The 20,407-nt window shown below is 39.5% G+C and overlaps 1 long non-coding RNA gene across 1 annotated transcript; it reads left to right on the top strand.

Annotated features, from left to right (window-relative positions):
- Positions 1-957: 957 nt before the first annotated feature.
- Positions 958-20,098, top strand: LOC110866163. The gene is made up of 3 exons (XR_002551197.2): positions 958-1,527; positions 19,006-19,071; positions 19,872-20,098. It is a non-coding gene; the product is annotated as an uncharacterized LOC110866163 (long non-coding RNA).
- Positions 20,099-20,407: the final 309 nt, after the last annotated feature.

Genomic DNA, 20,407 nt, shown 5'->3' with positions numbered 1-20,407 from the left:
TTTAGTACTCCTAACAAAAAGGTAATGCAACCCAAATCGTGAAGCACTCTAGGTGTTTGGTGTTCAACACACCCACCCGCAAAACACCCTCCTTCTTCCTGCGACGGCGGTGGTGGCCGACTGAGACGACGGCCGGCGCCGGTGACCTTACGGCAGTGGTGGTGGTCCAGTTTTGGTTCAAATTTGAGTTCAGAACGTATATGAGGGAAGAGATTTTTTTGTGAAGATGTTTGAAGAAAGGGTGTCATAGCTTTTTTTTAAGCTGAAAAAAGCCATTTTCAAATCTGTTTAAAAGAAAAAAACAAACAGTATTCAAGGGTAACGTCTGCGTGCCTGCAGACATCAACTCCCTTGAAGATGTTTGAAGAAAAACAAACACCCCCAAGTCCAAGACATAAGTTGTTGCTGAAAGCAACTTGCTACAAATGAAGAACAAGTTCTAATACTAGGAAACTTGCTATTGATGAACACTTCCTACCGATAAGAAGTATTGTTGCTGATCAAACTTGTTACGTCTTAGAGTATACTTTAACATTTGCCAACTCCACTTAGGTGTCACATCACCCACTTTTCCTCGTTTTACTTCAGCTCACCCCAGAGAAATTGTTTAATCCTGATAACTCCACCCAACCCTATTTTTAGTTTAAGAAATAAAAAACTAATAATTCAGTCTCTTAACATCCCTTTAACATGCTAACAAATAACCCCTTTAACACCCTTTGGCACAAGAAAGGAGTGGTGTGCAACACCGGTTTACAAGAGAAGATAAAGATCTAATGAAGATTTACTTCATTTATATATATATATATATATATATATATATATATATATATATATATATATATATATATATATAAAATTGTATATCCATTCAAAGCATTACTGACGAGGATCCCCGCTTGGGCTCCTCGTCCGGGCTCATCGCCCTAGATTGGTGGCTGGGCTTGAGCCCACTTGTGCCTTTCTTGGTATGTTTAGTTTGTTTGAGTGGGCCATGTCCTGATAAGCCCACTCTTGGATCGGCCCATTAGGGCTATGGCCCAAATGTCTCACTATATAAAGAAGACTCCCTTCTCCAAGAAGGGACAGATTATATTTTCCCATAAAAAGGTTACTCCTTCCTTCCCTATTCTCACATTACTCCTGCTCTCTCTCTCTCTCTCTAAACTACACTCTTTACTTGCACTTATAACTATCTTCTCCATACAAGATACTGACTTGAGCGTCGAAGTGCCCACGGGGTGAACCCCCTCGGGCCCTCTAACTAGATCTACCTGTGACTGTAGCCCAAGACCCGATGCCCCACAAGAGGAACCGTCACCATGACGACAAGATGACGAACCTAAAGGAGCTCACTGAATCTAAGGTTAGTACCGCCAAACCCTCTGAACGACTTCAGGGATTTAGGAATTCGACATTGGCGCCATCCGTGGGTCCGAGTAGAAACGTGTCTCGGTCTCATCATACAAACGACTGGATCTACCCTCCCTGCGACGGTCAGATCTTCATCTCGACTTCGGTCACCAGGTTCTAAATCTCTAAACTTCCTCCATCTATCTGTTAAAGACATTTGAACCGATATAACGTACGGATCTGGGAATTGTTGGAAAACAGCTCATGTTTTGTATCCAAAATTTTTCATCTCCTTTCTAAGAAAAAAGGAAAAACACGGGTCCGTACAACTGTATGCATTTTCGTCTATATACTCTTGTATAATTATGAGTTCATATATATAATGAATTCATATAAAATGCATATTAGAGTTAGGTACACATATTGACATGTACACTACAGATAGGCAAAAAAGAAATTGTGCCCTAACACCCTTCAAGTTTGATAAAACACTAAAATCCAGGGTATGTGATATTATTAGGAAATTATGATATGCAAATATTTATGTAAATTGTACAAGTGCATAAGGCATATCCCTATATCTAAAACAAAAAAAATGGGGGGGGGGGAAGAATAAGATATAAACACTGACTCGAGAAAAACTTGATTATGAAAGGACTGAATACTCATACTTATGCCTAAAGTACAAGTACACACGGCGCATTAGACATGATTATACAAAAAAAAAATTATTATTATTATGATGTTCATTAGCAAATGCTTAATGTACAAGCATTGTAAACACCATAGGAATACAAGTGTACTTATGGAGAAAATAATTCCAAAGTCTTCTATAATGGGTATTAACATGACAACTTGGTCACTAGTTTTCAGTAACAAGTAACTTGCTGAAAAATAACAAGAAAGAATACCTTTGTTTGACTTGACAGGGGTTAAAAGAACTTTTTTATATGAACAAATCCTTATGTGAGAGTTTAAAGGATTCTTTACTCTTATGAAAGAAGCACATGCCCTCGTTACAAGGACATGATGACAAAAGTTAAGGTTCGTCAAATTAGAAAGTTGGGTTCTAAATATTAGTCAAAAGGTAAAACTCCTTGCCCACTTTAGAAAGTACAAAAAAGTGACGTGGTAAAGCTTGGCATGAGCTGTCAACAACTCTTTTAATTTTTTATACAAATTAAAATATACAGTTGATAAGAAAGCCATTAATTAACTTGTACATTCATTTGACTTTTGCTATCCTGACAAGTAAAAAAGAGGAAGGAAAAAAGCTAAGTTTTTGTCTTCCCAAGGTGATGTGACCTTACTTTTTGAAAAAAGACAAAAGAGTAATGCTGCCACACTCTTACCAATGTAAAATAATAATATTTTACTAGTACCAGGTCCTTCCAACAGGTCCTTTCGCGGGGCCTCTTCCCCTGGCCCCTTCCTCAGGCCCTTCAGCCAAGGTCCTTCCCTAGTACCTTCCTCAGGCCCTTCAGCCAAGGTCCTTCCCCAGGACCTTCCTCAGGCCCTTCCACCCGGTCCTTACTCAGGACCTTTCCCAGGCCCTTCGGCCAAGGTCCTTCCCCAGGACCTTCCTCAGGTCCTTCCACAGGGTCCTTCCCCGGGTCCTTCTTCGGGACCTTCCTCAGGTCCTTTCGCAGGTTCCTTTCCCAGGCCCTTCAGCCAAGGTCCTTCCCCAGGACCTTCCTCAGGCCCTTTCGCGGGGCCTTCCTCTTACAGGTCCTTCCGCAGACCCATCCACTAGGTCTTTTTCTAAATCCTAACACTTGTGCAAGACCCTCCTTCGAAGTCTTGCGTCGTGCGCCACTTCTAGACACAAATTTATTGTTCCCATTACAATGTTGTTAGGGTACATAGGCTACCCCCCTTAATGATATGACAGCAACACGTCTTCATAAAATAAAACATGAGGCACAAGTGTTTGTACACACAACTTAACATGTTTAACACATAAAGTAATTGATCTTCGGTATGACTTACCCTTTTGAAAGTGTTTTCGAGGCAAGTATCGAAGAATGAGCATGAACAACACAAGTAGCTGTTAGCCACGACCTACGGGGCAGGTCGACAAAGGCTAATATTGGACTGGATGATGTGCACCAGAGAAACAAGGCATGATCTTTAAAAAGGCACAGAAGAATAGTGATCACCTTAAACATCCTTAAACAAGGATATAGTGATGTGCGTGAAGTGTGTTATATTTTAGATGTATATTTTAAGCCCTTTTTACACTTTTAGCCAAGTTTTAAATTTATAAAACACGATATTTACTAACACTAAACACACATATGGGCAAGTGCACACATCGTGGACGTAGTATAGTGTTGGTAAGATACCGAGGTCGTCCAAGGACACAAGAGCTTTTAGTACCGGTTTATCCTCAACGTCTAACCAAATCAAAATGTTAGAAAAGATTTTAAACTAAGAAAATAAAACTAACTAAATACTGAAAAATAAAATAAAAATAAAAACAGATAGACAAGATGAATCACTTGGATCCGACTCGTGTATTAGTATAACCTTTGATTATTTTCGCACTTTTGCACTTGTTTAAGAGATTATCTTAGTTATTGTAGTAGGCCCCTCTTTTGAAGGCGACGTTACCCTCAACCCAGTAGTTTGAGTCAGCAAGGATACAATCCTAAAGGATCGAATTATTGAAAGATAATGAATTAAGCTATTAATGCAAATTATGGTAGGCCCCTCTTTTGGAGGTGACGTTACCCTCGACTAAGTAGTCTGAGTCAGTAGGGATATAGTCCTAAATAGCCGGGTTATAGTATTAATAGTAGTTAACTTATGAGGGGGTCAAAGAGTTTGGATCCCCGCCATCCAATACCTATGGGTATTGAAGGAGATCCTACTAAATTAGACCCAAGTCCCTTGCAGGACCTCTAAACGCTGAATAAGGGCAAGACCCTTACCAAACCGTTCCCTTAACCCCCGACCAGGTAGCCAACATACCTCCATATAGACCGTGGAGATATGAATGGTGAAAATCTTTTATTTTATATAGACAGTAAAATAATGCCAAGACACCATGGACAAACGATAAGGAAAAGTCACCTTCAACATAAGCAACTAGTTATTAAAGTCATTAATACAAAACCAAATAAAAAGTGCAAAAGATTAAAAATAAAAAGTATTATACTAAACACTTGTCTTCACCAAGTTATGTAAGAGACTTAGGCAAACATGGCCTTGATTGTCAAGAACTCTTACGATCAATCTTGGATCCCGAGACGACTCACACACTCTATGATGGACAATGGATGATGGTGGTGGATGATGGTGTTGTGATGGTGGTGGGTGGTGGATGAAGTGTGAGAGAGGTGGTGTGCCAAGGGATGAGTTGCAATGAAACCAAGCACTCCTATTTATAGGCTGAACAGAGGGCTGGGCACGGCCCCGTGTCCGCTGGGCACGGCCCCGTGCCTGTCTGACACTCTCTCTCTTCATTAATTGTAATTCGCAATTACAATTAATGCGCCTGCAGTACTTTCGCCACGCCCCCGTGTTCACTGGGCACGGCCCCGTGGTGGGCAATAGAAGCTTCTACTGGTTTGTTTTTTCTGCTGCTTCTTGGGCACGGCCCCGTGCTGGCTGAGCACGAGGCGTGTTCAGTCTTCTACCTTCTCTATTTTGCTTGGGAGGATGCTGTCGAGGGGTCGGGCATTCCACTTTTGTTCCTTTTCTTGTATTTATGTTAGATTTAGCTGTCTTTTTGCTTCTTTTGTTAATTTGAGCTCATTTAATCCTGAAAATACAAAAGGAAGACAAAAACACTCTTTTTCCAACATTAGTACTTAAAAAGGGTTAGTTTTATGCCTTATTTGATGTAATTTATATGTTGCATTTTACACACATCAAATACCCCCACACTTGAATCTTTGCTTGTCCTCAAGCAAAACTCTTTAATATGTGGCTTACACTCCCAAATGGAATGGGTAGAAGAGAAGGTTTTTGGCTTATCATAGAGTGTCGGGAATCCAAGATCTTTATTGGGTTTTATTTTTGTTTATTTACAATCCTATTCGTTATGATTTATTTAGAACGTCTTATAAGAGAAATTACTTATTTGGGCATAGCATGCTTTTTTAAAATTCCATTTATATACAAGTTCACATACCTCACGGGAGAAATCACTCACACTCGGCCGAAGGTGTATATTTTTTTAGTGAATCACTCGAGAGCGGCATGGAACTTATTCCTACCATAGGCTTGCCAAGCAATCAATCCTCCTCCTTTTTAACTTTTTACCTTTGTAAATATCAAGAGGACTTTTTGGGTAAAGGCTTGGGCTAAAGGTGGGTAGTTGGGTTAGTGGTTAGTAGAAAAGGGTGAAAAGCGTAAAAAGCGTCGGTTTTCGTTAAACATTTTGTTTTAGTGACTTTTTTTATTCTTAATGAAGTATTTCTTCAAACAAGCTTTTTAAGAGCTTTGTTTGTTTATTTCTAACTTCATTCAAATTTTTTTTTAGTCACATGAAAACCGAGCTTGTTACTAAAATAAAAGGGTAAAAATAAAAAGGGTTTTTGGTGGGTAAAAGAGGGTTTTTTGGGGTGAGAAATGAAAAGGTTTAGGCTCAAAGGGGTTAACTAGGGGGAGTTTTTGGGTAGGTGAAAAGAAAAATAAAAATAATGGTTTTGAAATAAAAAGGGTTAGTCCTAATGCCTCCATCATTTACTTACTTGGGTTTAAGTTGGTAAGGGCCGGGAATGAATTGTCGTGGCAAGTTCTAGAGTCGTAAGAACCAAGCGGCTATTCACACAAGAAACGAAAAATGGGCATTTAGCGTAAAGATGTATATTTGTATGCTCAATAAAGGCTCAAAACTCACTTTTTGTGGGAATGGGTTTTTTTCTATGTGATCAATTATATATAATCGAATTTTAACTAAGCTTGTTATGCCGTTTCATAATTTTCTTATGTTGGTTCTTTTTGTCACGACGCTATCGGTTGTAAATTTGTAAAAATATAACCTTATTAGTCTTAGAATTCCCAACTTAAACTTTAGACAAGTATAAAAAATGAAAATTTTTGAAAAAATTTGGGGTGATTAGCGGTTCCAATAGAGTTTTGTGTAAGGCTTGTTATTAGGACTTGCAAAATTCAAGGTTTTAGCATCCCCCCCACACTTAAATTACACATTGTCCTCAATGTGTCCCAAAAATAAATTTTTAGGTTGATTGAATGTGTAACATGGTGTTAAAAGCAAAAATTTATGTTACTGGCAGTCTGGACACGGGCCCGTAGGGACCGGGCATGGCCCCGTGTTCAGGTGCCAGTAACGATAATTAAAGAAAAGAAACAGAAGCTTGGACACGGGGGCGTGTCTGATGAACACGGCCCGTGTCCAGTTACCTGAACTGGGCATTTTTCTGCAGGGTGTTCAGCACGGGGCCGTGTTGGCTGGGCACGGCCCGTGCTGGACCTTCTGTAATGGAGAAATTGTTGACGGTTGGCCTTGTTCTCGTGCATGGGGCCATGTTTCTCGTTTCCCTTATCATCCTTTACCACCATGAGTGTGTTTTATTTATTATGAACCATTCAAACCTTAAACCATCATTCCATTAAACCATAGAGAGATACATAACATTCCTAAAATAAAATAGAATAAAAACTTAACTAATTAGGTCAGGAGGTACACGGAGTTATCATAAAGAGTTCTACTTTTTAAGAAAATTTCGAGAATAGTTTCCCGATGTAGTAGGACTTTCGGCCGATGGTTTTCTTCCCTAGATGTTGTTTAAAGCCATTCTTCTATCTCCCTTGGAAGGAAGAAGGCGGCCTCATTTTCCTCAGCAACTTGTGGAGGAGGGGGAACACTCACCGGGATTCCTTGCACCACCCTTTCAGGGTGCATGGTGTACCATTTGGCCGGAATGATGACTTCGGGCACCATGTTCCACGCCCTTTGGGTTATTAAAGGAACCAAAGGTGGGGAGGCGAGAAGGTTTAACCTCTGGTGCAAGAGGTTCACCTCTCGGAGACATCCCTCCAGTCCCACCGTTAGATAGTTGATACGGTCGACCAATGCTTCTTCCACCCCCGTCATTTCATCAATAGCCTCTCTTAGAGCGTAAACATAGTTAACAAGAGAGTCTTCCGCCGTTGATGATCTCCTCCCTTGTCGGTTATTCCTTGAAGATGTTCCGCTTGTTCTGCTTGTCATTTCTGAGAAATAAACCGAAGAAAACTAAATTTTTACGAAACAGAACCTCGGACACGGCCCCGTGCTCGATGAGCACGGCCCCGTGTCCACTTGTCTACAGGATTTTAGGCTAAGGAGTCTTGGAGTTTTAAATTATTTTTATGATTTTCAGCTGGTTTTTAAGCACAGATAATTTAAAACAAAGTTACACAACTAACTTTAAACAAGATTCCTTAGCAAATAATCTTACAAACTTCACATTAAAGGTTGGAATCTTGGAGTTTCCAAGCTTCATGGAGGAAATGTTTTGAAAAATTGAAAGAAGAGGAAATGAATGAAAAGGGAAGGGACAAGATGGTTCTTGGGAACCTTCTTTTAGAACTTACCTAGGATGGTATAAGTGAAGATCCCAGGAATCTCTGTCTTTTGAAGTGGTCAAAAATGAGCAGGAATCAGGCTGCATTTAAAGAAAATGACAGCGCACTGGACACGGCCCCGTGCTGGCTGGACACGGCCCCGTGTGCAGAGGAAATCCTGACACATTTTGTCCGTATTCTGACAAAATCAGCAGAGAATCTTTTTAGGTGGGCACCGGGGCGTGTTGACCTGGACACGGCCCCGTGTCTGGAAGCTGCCTTATGGAGTTTCTTTAATTCTAAGGATCTTATTAATATCGGGTGGATCCTTACTGGTTGGAACAACCCCAAAGTGCCTAAGATACCTTAACTGCCCTAGACTAAGGCGAGAACGCAAGAGGTTGTCAGTGAGGGTAATTCCTATTTTCATTCTAAGTGGACAAGTCCAACCCTTTCCCAGGCTCTCGTTAAAGAAGGTATATGCCGAATCGCTCAGGTCTATGTATGCACCGAACGAAGTCGATGGAGAGTTCTTCACGGCACAATCGGCATAGGGACGACTATCGTCCAAGTCTTCGCTAGGTATGAAGGTATTTTTGGGAGCAACGAGGTTGTTGGAATGCGATTCCAACATTTCTTCATGGTCATCGTCTTGGGGTGGATCAATGAAAACCTTCCTAAGCTCTTTTGACCAATTTAAAATTAGATCTTCTAGTTGAAATAACTCGTCAAGGAGCATTTCTCCTAGAATATCTGGTTGGGCGCATTCGAGGGAGAGATAGTGATTATTTTTACTTTCGCCCCACTTAAGGTTATAAGGAGACGGTGGGTCTATATAGTGGGGCTTATAGTTTAGAAAGTAACATTCTAATTCTTTATGTTCGCCTCCACATAATTGACACCACGTACCATAAGAGTGCCGAAAGTAAAAAGAATTACCATCACTCATGTTTGTGTCAGAAATTACCAACCGCCGGGATCTAACGGTTCTGTTTTCAGTAAGTGAATCTTGGGCACGGGGGCGTGTTGAGTGAGCACGGCCCCGTGTTCAGCTTACTGTCTGACTTAAAACAAGATTGCCAGTTCCAATGATTGAGCACGGGGGCGTGTTCAGCGGGCACGGCCCGTGCTGAGCTCTGCAGAAGCTGAAAAACTAAGAAAATCCTAAAAAATTAAAAAGAAAAATAAAAATATGATTAGGCCATTGATTCCTAACTTTCTTAATATCCTTGTGTCCCCGGCAACGGGCCAAAAATGCGTGAAGTGTGTTATATTTTAGATGTATATTTTAAGCCCTTTTTACACTTTTAGCCAAGTTTTAAATTTATAAAACACGATATTCACTAACACTAAACACACATATGGGCAAGTGCACCCATCGTGGACATAGTATAGTGTTGGTAAGATACCGAGGTCGTCCAAGGACACAAGAGCTCTTAGTACCGGTTTATCCTCAACGTCTAACCAAATCAAAATGTTAGAAAAGATTTTAAACTAAGAAAATAAAACTAACTAAATGCTGAAAAATAAAATAAAAATAAAAACAGATAGACAAGATGAATCACTTGAATCCGACTCGTGTATTAATATAACCTTTGATTTTTTCGCACTTTTGCACTTGTTTAAAAGATTATCTTAGTTATTGTAGTAGGCCCCTGTTTTGAAGGCGACGTTACCCTCAACCCAGTAGTTTGAGTCAACAAGGATACAATTCTAAAGGGTCGGATTATTGAAAGATAATGAATTAAGTTATTAATGCAAATTATGGTAGGCCCCTCTTTTGGAGGTGACGTTACCCTCGACTAAGTAGTCTGAGTCAGCATGGATACAGTCCTAAGTAGCCGGGTTATAGTATTAATAGTAGTTAACTTATGAGGGGGTCAAAGAGTTTGGATCCCCGCCATCCAATACCTATGGGTATTGAAGGAGATCCTACTAAATTTGACCCAGGTCCCTTGCAGGACCTCTAAACGCTGAACAAGGGCAAGACCCTTACCAAACCGTTCCCTTAACCCCCGACCAGGTAGCCAACATACCTCCATATAGACCGTGGAGATATGAATGGTGAAAATCTTTTATTTTATATAGACAGTAAAATAATGCCAAGACACCACGGACAAACGATAAGGAAAAGTCACCTTCAACATAAGCAACTAGTTATTAAAGTCATTAATACAAAACCAAATAAAAAGTGCAAAAGATTAAAAATAAAAAGTATTATACTAAACACTTGTCTTCACCAAGTGATGTAAGAGACTTAGGCAAACATGGCCTTGATTGTCAAGAACTCCTACGATCAATCTTGTTTCCCGAGACGACTCACACACTCTATGATGGACAATGGATGATGGTGGTGGATGAGGGTGTTGTGATGGTGGTGGGTGGTGGATGAAGTGTGAGAGAGGTGGTGTGCCAAGGGATGAGTTGCAATGAAACCAAGCACTCCTATTTATAGGCTGAACAGAGGGCTGGGCACGGCCCCGTGCCTGTTTGACACTCTCTCTCTTCATTAATTGTAATTCGCAATTACAATTAATGCGCCTGCAGTACTTTCGCCACGCCCCCGTGTTCACTGTTCACGACCCCGTGGTGGGCAATAGAAGCTTCTACTGGTTTTTCTTTTCTGCTGCTTCTTGGGCACGGCCCCGTGCTGGCTGAGCACGGGGCGTGTTCAGTCTTCTGCCTTCTCTATTTTGCTTGGGAGGATGCTGTCGAGGGGTCGGGCATTCCACTTATGTTCCTTTTCTTGTATTTATGTTAGATTTAGCTGTCTTTTTGCTTCTTTTGTTAATTTGAGCTCATTTAATCCTGAAAATACAAAAGGAAGACAAAAACACTCTTTTTCCAACATTAGTACTTAAAAAGGGTTAGTTTTATGCCTTATTTGATGTAATTTATATGTTGCATTTTACACACATCAAATACCCCCACACTTGAATCTTTGCTTGTCCTCAAGCAAAACTCTTTAATATGTGGCTTACACTCCCAAATGGAATGGGTAGAAGCATGGTTGCAAAAGTCGCTAGGCGCTCCCTAGTCGGATTCGGGAGTACGCAGGAAGTACTCGGCTTAGGCGGAGATTACTCGGGGAGTAATTGTCCTGGGAGAACAGTACTCGTGCCTCGGCAACCTACCTTGTAGCGAGTGCTCGGGGAGTACTCGGAGCCTAGTCGGGGCATTTACAACCATGGGTAGAAGAGAAGGTTTTTGGCTTGTCATAGAGTGTTGGGAATCCAAGATCTTTATTGGGTTTTATTTTTATTTATTTACAATCCTATTCGCTATGATTTATTTAGAACGTCTTATAAGAGAAATTACTTATTTGGGCATAGCATGCTTTTTTAAAATTCCATTTATATACAAGTTCACATACCTCACGGGAGAAATCACTCACACTCGGCCGAAGGTGTATATTTTTTTAGTAAATCACTCGAGAGCGGCATGGAACTTATTCCTACCATAGGCTTGCCAAGCAATCAATCCTCCTCCTTTTTAACTTTTTACCTTTGTAAATATCAAGAGCACTTTTTGGGTAAAGGCTTGGGCTAAAGGTGGGTAGTTGGGTTAGTGGTTAGTAGAAAAGGGTGAAAAGCGTAAAAAGCGTCGGTTTTCGTTAAACATTTTGTTTTAGTGACTTTTTTATTCTTAATGAAGTATTTCTTCAAACAAGCTTTTTAAGAGCTTTGTTTGTTTATTTCTAACTTGATTCAAAATTTTTTTTTTTTAGTTAGATGAAAACCGAGCTTGTTACTAAAATAAAAGGGTAAAAATAAAAAGGGTTTTTGGTGGGTAAAAGAGGGTTTTTTGGGGTGAGAAATGAAAAGGTTTAGTCTCAAAGGGGTTAAGTAGGGGGAGTTTTTGGGTAGGTGAAAAGAACAATAAAAATAATGGTTTTGAAAGAAAAAGGGTTAGTCCTAATGCCTCCATCATTTACTTACTTGGGTTTAAGTTGGTAAGGACCGGGAATGAATTGTCGTGGCAAGTTCTAGAGTCGTAAGAACCAAGCGGCTATTCACACAAGAAACGAAAAATGAGCATTTAGCGTAAAGATGTATATTTGTATGCTCAATAAAGTCTCAAAACTCACTTTTTGTGGGAATGGGTTTTTTCTATGTGATCAATTATATATAATCGAATTTTAACTAAGCTTGTTATGCCGTTTCATAATTTTCTTATGTTGGTTCTTTTTGTCACGATGCTATCGGTTGTAAATTTGTAAAAATATAACCTTGTTAGTCTTAGAATTCCCAACTTAAACTTTAGACAAGTATAAAAAATGAAAATTTTTGAAAAAATTTGGGGTGATTAGCGGTTCCAATAGAGTTTTGTGTAAGGCTTGTTATTAGGACTTGCAAAATTCAAGGTTTTAGCATCCCCCCCCCCCCCACTCTTTTCTACTGCTTCTTGGGCACGGCCCCGTGTTGGCTGAGCACGGGGCGTGTTCAGTCTTCTGCCTTCTCTATTTTGCTTGGGAGGATGCTGTCGAGGGGTCGGGCATTCCACTTATGTTCCTTTTCTTGTATTTATGTTAGATTTAGCTGTCTTTTTGCTTCTTTTGTTAATTTGAGCTCATTTAATCCTGAAAATACAAAAGGAAGACAAAAACACTCTTTTTCCAACATTAGTACTAAAAAAGGGTTAGTTTTATGCCTTATTTGATGTAATTTATATGTTGCATTTTACAAACATCATATAGCTTCGGGTAGGAGGAAAGTGACACAACATTAGTAAAAGCAAGAAATACCTTTGTGCAACATTAAACTGGGGGACTAATATGTCTAGGGGGATATTGTGGGATAGAGTTTTTGCTAACCACGGGCTACTTTCATTCAACAAAGAATCATCTGCCAGATACATCTATCGGTTATATCCTTGCGTGTTATCGTGTCTCGGATAAAGACATCACTCATTAGAAGTGATTATGATTTAGAAGACTTCCGATACTCATCAAAAGTAACTATGTTCTTCATTCACAACCGAGGGTCTAGACAGACGGGCTCAAGGATAGCCTATTTCATAAGTTCAGTATTACTAACTACGCTTGACAAAACTGAACTGGAGAGCTAGCATGGTATAACACCATTGGGTCCTACATTGAAGACTTCTCGAAAGGATCTTTATTTTTGTATTACCTCCTCTGAAAAGGATTAAGCATCTCCATAAGTTCTCATGTTCGAAGATCTCAGAAACAAAACGTAAAAAGGGGGAGGGAGGGGAAATGGGCATGAACTGCCTTACTAACTCCTCCACTGAAAGAAAAGAAAAGCCTGGGATGTGTATTTAGCTCCTTCCCCGAAGGAAAAAGAATCAGTAAGCTGCATCATTCGTCCTCTGCTTGAAGACAGGGAAAAGCCAAGGATGTGTATCTGGCTCCTACCCTGAAGGGAAAAAGAATCAGTGGGTTGTGTCACTAATTCTTTACTTGAAGAAATGGGAAGCCTGGGCTGCATATTTGGCTCCTCGCCAAAAGGCGAAACACTCCCTGGACTGCGTTATTAATCCATAAACCGGGACACTCACTCCTTGAAGGAAGGAAGAACCCCCTCCTGCGAGCCGCTAATTCAGTCTCTTCCATGGAGAAAAATAATCCGCAAAATAAGTTCCCAACACTTATACTCTATACCTTAGGGGGAAATGAGCTCCTCCCATCAGCTAGCATCTACAAAGATTCTACAAGGAAAAAACAAAAAGAGGGAAACCTTAATAAGCATATCTTCACTTTAAGGGGAAAGTGAAGTCCTTCTATGGTCTTTCGTGCTCAAGAAACCCTGGTCTCCTTGAACAAATCGATATTCTCTCCTAAAGACTAAAGCATTTCGGAAGTCCCTTCCATCAACAAGAAAATCCTTTCTCCTGTGGACAAGGTACCTCAGCAGTCGCTTGCAAGAACAGGAACGTATACTTTCCCTGGAACTACGTCCAGGAAAAGTTCCATCCAAGAATATGAAGAATATCCCATTATCTGGGATCAAGTATTTTAGAAGTCCCCTTTGTAAACAGGAACATACCCCTTCCTCAAGACTAAGTCTTGAAGAAACTCCTTCCAATAATAGGAAGGAACATATCCCTCCAGCGGGATCCAATCGTAAAGAAGCCCCTTCCAAGAATAGGTAGGAACACATCCCTCTAGCGGGATCCACTCTTAAAGAAACTCCTTTCAAGAATAGGAAGGAACATATCCCTCACTCGAGATTCAGCCTTGAAAAAACTCCTTCCAAGAATATGAAATGAGGAAGTACAGGGGTCGTTCGGTCATTAATCAAAAGTTGAATTGAATGAAAATACAAGAGGAAGATGAAGCAAATGAGTTTGGGGTCCAGTGTGTCATTATTTAAAACGTAAATGTGGGAGGTAACTAAAGTGGGAGTTTCATGATGGGGATTAGTATCTCTGGGGATTAAGTCTCAGAGGAGCCGCCTCCAAAAAAAATGAAAATGCCCCACCCTATGTGATTAGGGGTCTTGTAAGTCTTTTCAACGAAGAGTAACAAGTTTCTCCCAAGAAAAGGCGGATGTCCCCTCCCGTGGGATTAAGTATTGCAGAAGTCTATTCAACAAACAGAAGTGCACCCAGCTACGGGATCAAATATTGGTAAAGTTCCTTCTAAGGACGGGAAGGTACTCCCATCCCTGGGATTTGATATCTGAGAAAAATCATTATTGAGATCCCGCACCCGAACAACTTATTTCAAAAAAGGGGGGGGAGAGCCCCCTTAACAAGGGACTTCGAATCTGAAGTATCCCTTCCTTGAAAAGAAAAGATCTCTGCCATAGGTCTGTGTTTTAGAAAGTATCTCTCCAAACAAGAGGAGCCCCATCTCGGGGTCACATACGTTTGAAGAAGTCTTTCCAAGAGGAGAGGGTTGCACATTCCATGGGCACCCATTCTTAGAGAATTACAACATCTCTCAAGGGTAGGAAAAAGCCCTTAATAAGGACTCACATAGGAGGGTTCCTTTTACATAACAAGTGTTTTTAAAGGCCTCATAAAACCCCTCCAAAAGAAGAAGATGCCACCCCTTCTTGAAGAACAAAAACCTGAACGGTTTGAGAACCTTGCTAACGGCTCAAACAGGATCATCTAGGCAGACGTGCCGAACGATCTTACAATAAAATGAACATGTACATAGGCATACAGACATGCTGCCTTAATCAAAACAAGGCAAAGCCGGGCCGTGGGGCTAGGACTAAGTCGACTATGTTCAAAAAATGCCGAAGCAGGCATATGAAAGTCCAAGTGGCCCAAATGCCATTGGACAACAGGCCCAACATAAGCTTTAACAACTTAAAACAAGTTACAAAGCGGGCCTAGGCAAAGCCTTTACAACTTGAGCAAGTTACAAAGCAAACTATAGAAAGCTTTAACAACCCAAGCAGGTTACGAAGCAAACTTGTACAAAGCTTTAACAACTCAAGCAAGTTACAAAGCAAACTTATATAAGGCTTTAACAACTTAAACGAGTGACAAAGCAAACTTATATAAAGCTTTAACAACTTAAACGAGTGAGAAAGCAAACCTATATAAAGCTTTAACAACTTAAACGAGTGACAAAGCAAACTATAGAAAGCTTTAACAACCCAAGCAGGTTACGAAGCAAACTTGTACAAAGCTTTAACAACTCAAGCAAGTTACAAAGCAAACTTATATAAGGCTTTAACAACTTAAACGAGTGACAAAGCAAACTTATATAAAGCTTTAACAACTTAAACGAATGAGAAAGCAAACCTATATAAAGCTTTAACAACTTAAACGAGTGACAAAGCAAACTAGAGAAAGCTTTAACAACCCAAGCAGGTTACGAAGCAAACCTGTACAAAGCTTTAACAACTTAAACCAGTGACAGAGCAAACTTATATAAAGCTTTAACAACTTAAACGAGCGACAAAGCAAACTATAGAAAGCTTTAGCAACCCAAACATGTTACAAGGCAAACTCATATAAAAGTTTTAACAACTCAAGCAAGCTACGAGGCAAACTTATGCAAAGTTTCAAACGAGTCACAAAGCGGTTCTATACAAAGCTTTAACAACTTAAAAAGTTACAGAGCAACCCATAGAAAGTCTTAACGGCTTAAACAGGGTACAAAGAAAATTCATGAGAAAATTTTAACAGTTCAAGCAATACAAAAACCCTCATTAGAGGAACACAATACAAAGAGTACAACACGGTAAACAAGGCATCCGGGTCGATGCCCTTTGAGAAATTACTCTCGAACGAGTACTCTGCTCGAAATGCATCTAAGAGGTATATGCAAAGATGGTCTAAATAGCATAAACGCTACAAAAAAGCACTATCGAACAAGTGCATTGGAAAAAAAAATGCCTTCAAGGAGGCATAAATTGAAGTAAGGTATTGTGCTACCCTACTTAAGGGGTCACTTGGCTATTTTAAGTTCTAAATGCAAGGTCACCCCAAGGACAACAAAGTAGATTGGTTTGGCATGACGTGTCTTAGACTATGCTTACCCAACGGATAGGGGGAACGGTTGAAGGGCGGATAACGACCCGCCTAGCTTGTCAGGGACTGGAACAAGTCCTGCGCCCATTCATGAGTGAATAGACTGGGACTAAGGATGACTTGACGACGAGGATCCCCGCTTGGGCTCCTCGTCCTAGATTGGTGGCTGGGCTTAAGCCCGCTTGTGCCTTTCTTGGTATATTTAGTTTGTTTGAGTGGGCCATGTCCTGATAAGCCCACTTTTGGATCGGCCCATTAGGGCTATGGCCCAAATGTCTCACTATATAAAGAAGACTCCCTTCTCCAAGAAGGGACATATTATATTTTCCCACAAAAAGGTTACTCCTTCCTTCCCTATTCTCACATTACTCCTGCTCTCTCTTTCTCTCTAAACTACACTCTTTACTTGCACTTATAACTATCTTCTCCATACAAAATACTGACTTGAGCGTCGGAGTGCCCACGGGGTGAACCCCCTCGGGCCCTCTAACTAGATCTACGTGTGACTGCAGCCCAAGACCCGATGCCCCACAAGAGGAACCGTCACCATGACGACAAGATGACGAACCTGAACCGGAGCTCACCGAATCTAAGGTTAGTACCGCCAAACCCTCTAAACGACTTCAGGGATTTGGGGATTCGACAATTACTTAGAATGGAAGCTAGGGTGTTGATTATATGAAAGCTTTTTTTTCTTGTGGGGGATGGGTATACGCTCTTGGCATTTAGAACTTAAGAAGTTATACTATCCACTACTCATGGAGAAACGGTATATTTTATAATAATATCAAAATAATATTATTGTTCGGAAAAAGAGGTTATGTTGCATAAATGACAAGAATTTAGATATACACATCCATTTGCGATATATTTTATGAAGTTATCTGATCATTTGCGTTTTTAATTTGAAATGAAGTAGCATATTTAGTTTCTAGTAATCTAAATAATATATTTATATGGAGTTAGGATCCTGTAAAAACGGCTCAAAGTGTGAGAAAGGTAAGAAAGAATCTCAACCATTAGATCTTTGATTTAATGGTTGAGATCAGTAGGGACCAAAATGTAAAATATTTCTCTTAATTTGGACTGAATTGAAAATTATAAGGGTAATAAAGTCTTTATATCCATTCAAAATAGGAAACTGTAAATCAAAATTTCTATAATCCCGATCTCTCTCTCCAATTGATCGTATAGTTTCTCTCTCTCTCTCTCTACAATTTCAAAACCCAAATGCCGCTAAACCTCCATATCTCGACTTCTTGTGCCCCGATCAATCACGCACATGATTCTTTGTTGCCAGCGGCGACGGCGAGCGACGAGCGGCGACGGCGAGCGGGCAGCGGCAGTGGTTGTGCGGATCGGCAGCGGTGGTGGTGCCGGAAGTGGAGAAGATGATACAGAGGTGTTATTTTTTTTCTTTACTGAATGGTGTTATATCTTGTACTGAATGGTATTATTTTTGTACTGTATGGTGTTATTTTTGTACTAAATGGTGTTTTTTTATTTACTGCTGAATGGTGTTATTTTTGTGCTGAATGGTGTTATTTTTTTACTGAATGGTGTTATTTTTGTACTGAATGGTTTTTTTATCTACTGCTAAATGGTGTTCTTTTTTGTGCTAAATGGTGTTATTTTTGTGCTGAATTGTGTTATTTTTGTACTGAATGGTGTTTTTTTTTATTTACTGCTGAATGGTGTTATTTTTGTGCTGAATTGTGTTATTTAAATACTGAATGGTGTTATATTCTTGTACTGAATGGTGTTTTTTTTATTTACTGCTGAATGGTTGTAACACCCCGAAAATATAAAACTTTATATTAGAATTATAAAGTATAAATAAATGAGGATTTACTAACTAGGAATTTTAACCTAGTTAGCTACAAGTTTAGAAATAACCTATATTAGGGTTAAAAGCAACTAAATTAAATGTTGATCAAAATGGAGGGACCTAAGTTGTAAAAATTGAAACTTTATTTTAATTAACCTAATAAAACACACCAAACACCCCACAAGGAGGTGTCTGGTCGTTCAGAACAACAAGGGGCGACACCCCACTTTCAAAAACCCTAGAATTCTACTAAAACTCTTAAATTGGAGGTGCAAATCTGGTCCAAACGAAAATCCGAGCTTAGAATCGTGATCCTCATCGCAAGAGGATTACAAGGTATGTAAAATTTAGTGAAAACTCTTAATTTGAAATTCTCATGAAATTGGGAAAATCTGAAATTAGGGTTGCATGTATATGTTGTGATGATTTAAGAACAACTATAGTGTTTAGGGACAAACCCTAAACGAACACAAGCTGAAATCATGTAAAATTTTAGTGGAAACTATGATCACCATTGTAGGTGATTAATGGGTTATGTGTTAATTGATGAACACTAGGATATTGGGTGTTAATCTTGTGTAATTTGACAATTTGGAAGTGATTTCAGAAATCTAGAAGCTAACACTCATGTAAAATGTTGATTTAGGTGAAATTGGGGCTAAATGATAAGCTAGAAACTTGTCATATAATCATGTGAAAAATCTGCTCTTAAGGTGTTTGTGAAAATGCCTCAAAGAAGGCTTAAAATGGAAATTTAAAGATTAAACGCATAATTATGATGTTTCGGTGTATTATGCGATGTAAGGTTTGAAGAGAGTTCTAAACATGTCTTGAATTGAACTCTATAGGAAAGGATACCGGAACGTCGAGTGGACAAGCCAGTGGTGATTTGCGGTTGAAGGGCGTACACTAAGGTACGTAACTTTATTGGTTACATTAAACGAGTTGTTGATAAGTTTCGTAAATCTTATTGTTGAATCTAAATCTGCGTTGAATTTATATTTATTATGGATGGATGTGAATAATTAGACTTAGTATAGTAAACGAACTAATTGGTAGTCATCATAAGTGGATGGTTCCACAAGATGAGCCAACGGGTTTATTAGTTGTGAAAATGGTAGTTTTAAACATTCTAGTAGTCGATAATGGCGATAATAAGCACAAGGGCATTAAACCATGAAATTGGTAAGAAATGCGGGTGATAATAAGCCCCGGATGTCGGGCATAAGGCGCCATAGGTTTATTAGCTCAATGGTAATAAAATGTGTAAGGTTAGAATGGGTCGAATAACTACATAGTGACATATGGTCTTTCGGTCCGTAAATTAAATTTTAGGTGTCAAATTTGTAATGGTTATGTCGGTAATGAATTTACAGACATATAGGAAGAAAAATCACTTAAAACGGACTTACGAGTCAAAAGTTATGGTCAAATGAAGCTAAAAACTTGGATTTCCGGAGCTGGCAGCAAGTGCAGGATTTAGCACTGAACCTGCTGGAAAACTGTGTTCCCCGCGCCACGCGACAGGATCTCTTGATCCCTCCACGACACGCGACGTCTGCCGCGGCACGCGACATAATTATCAGAACCTGCCGCGACACGCGGCAGGTTAACTTTTGAAAAATTGTTTTGTTTTCATGTTGTGATGCTAGAACTCGATTGTAAGATTAAATTCACTGTAGAAACTAATGTTTTTCAGTGGTTTTAACCCTAGGTGACGATGGGATATTACGGATGACGGTCAAGCTAGATGTTGAAGAACCGAACACTCACTTTTGAGCTTCCGCGTTATGTTAACTTTGATAAACAATGTTTTGTATTGTAAACTCTCGTTTAACATCTTATGAATGTTTGATCTTAGTTGTTAGTTGACTAAGGGTTAACTAGTTTTAAACTTTGTCTATGGAAATTATGTTTTAATCAGACACCTTTTTGTTTAAATCGATTAATTTTTTATTAAATTCAAGTAGTAATTAGACGGGTGTTACAATGGTGTTATTTTTGTGCTGAATGGTGTTATATTTTCTGAATTGTGTTATATTTAAAACACCATGTATGAACATGCTCTGAATGGTGTTATATTTATGGACGGTTATAAGTCCTAAAATCCAGTATTTTCTCTTTCTAAATCCTTAAATTAAGGATTGCCATATTTGAATTTGTGAATGCATTTACAATCATACCTTTTTTAATTAATTTAGATCTAATGGTTGAGATTCTTTCTTACCTTTCTCACACTTTTGATCTTTT

The sequence above is a fragment of the Helianthus annuus genome, chromosome 7 (assembly GCF_002127325.2).
Source record: "Helianthus annuus cultivar XRQ/B chromosome 7, HanXRQr2.0-SUNRISE, whole genome shotgun sequence".
Classification (NCBI taxonomy): domain Eukaryota; kingdom Viridiplantae; phylum Streptophyta; class Magnoliopsida; order Asterales; family Asteraceae; genus Helianthus; species Helianthus annuus.
Note: the sequence above shows the minus strand (reverse complement) of the source record. Positions and strands in the feature narration are given on the sequence as shown.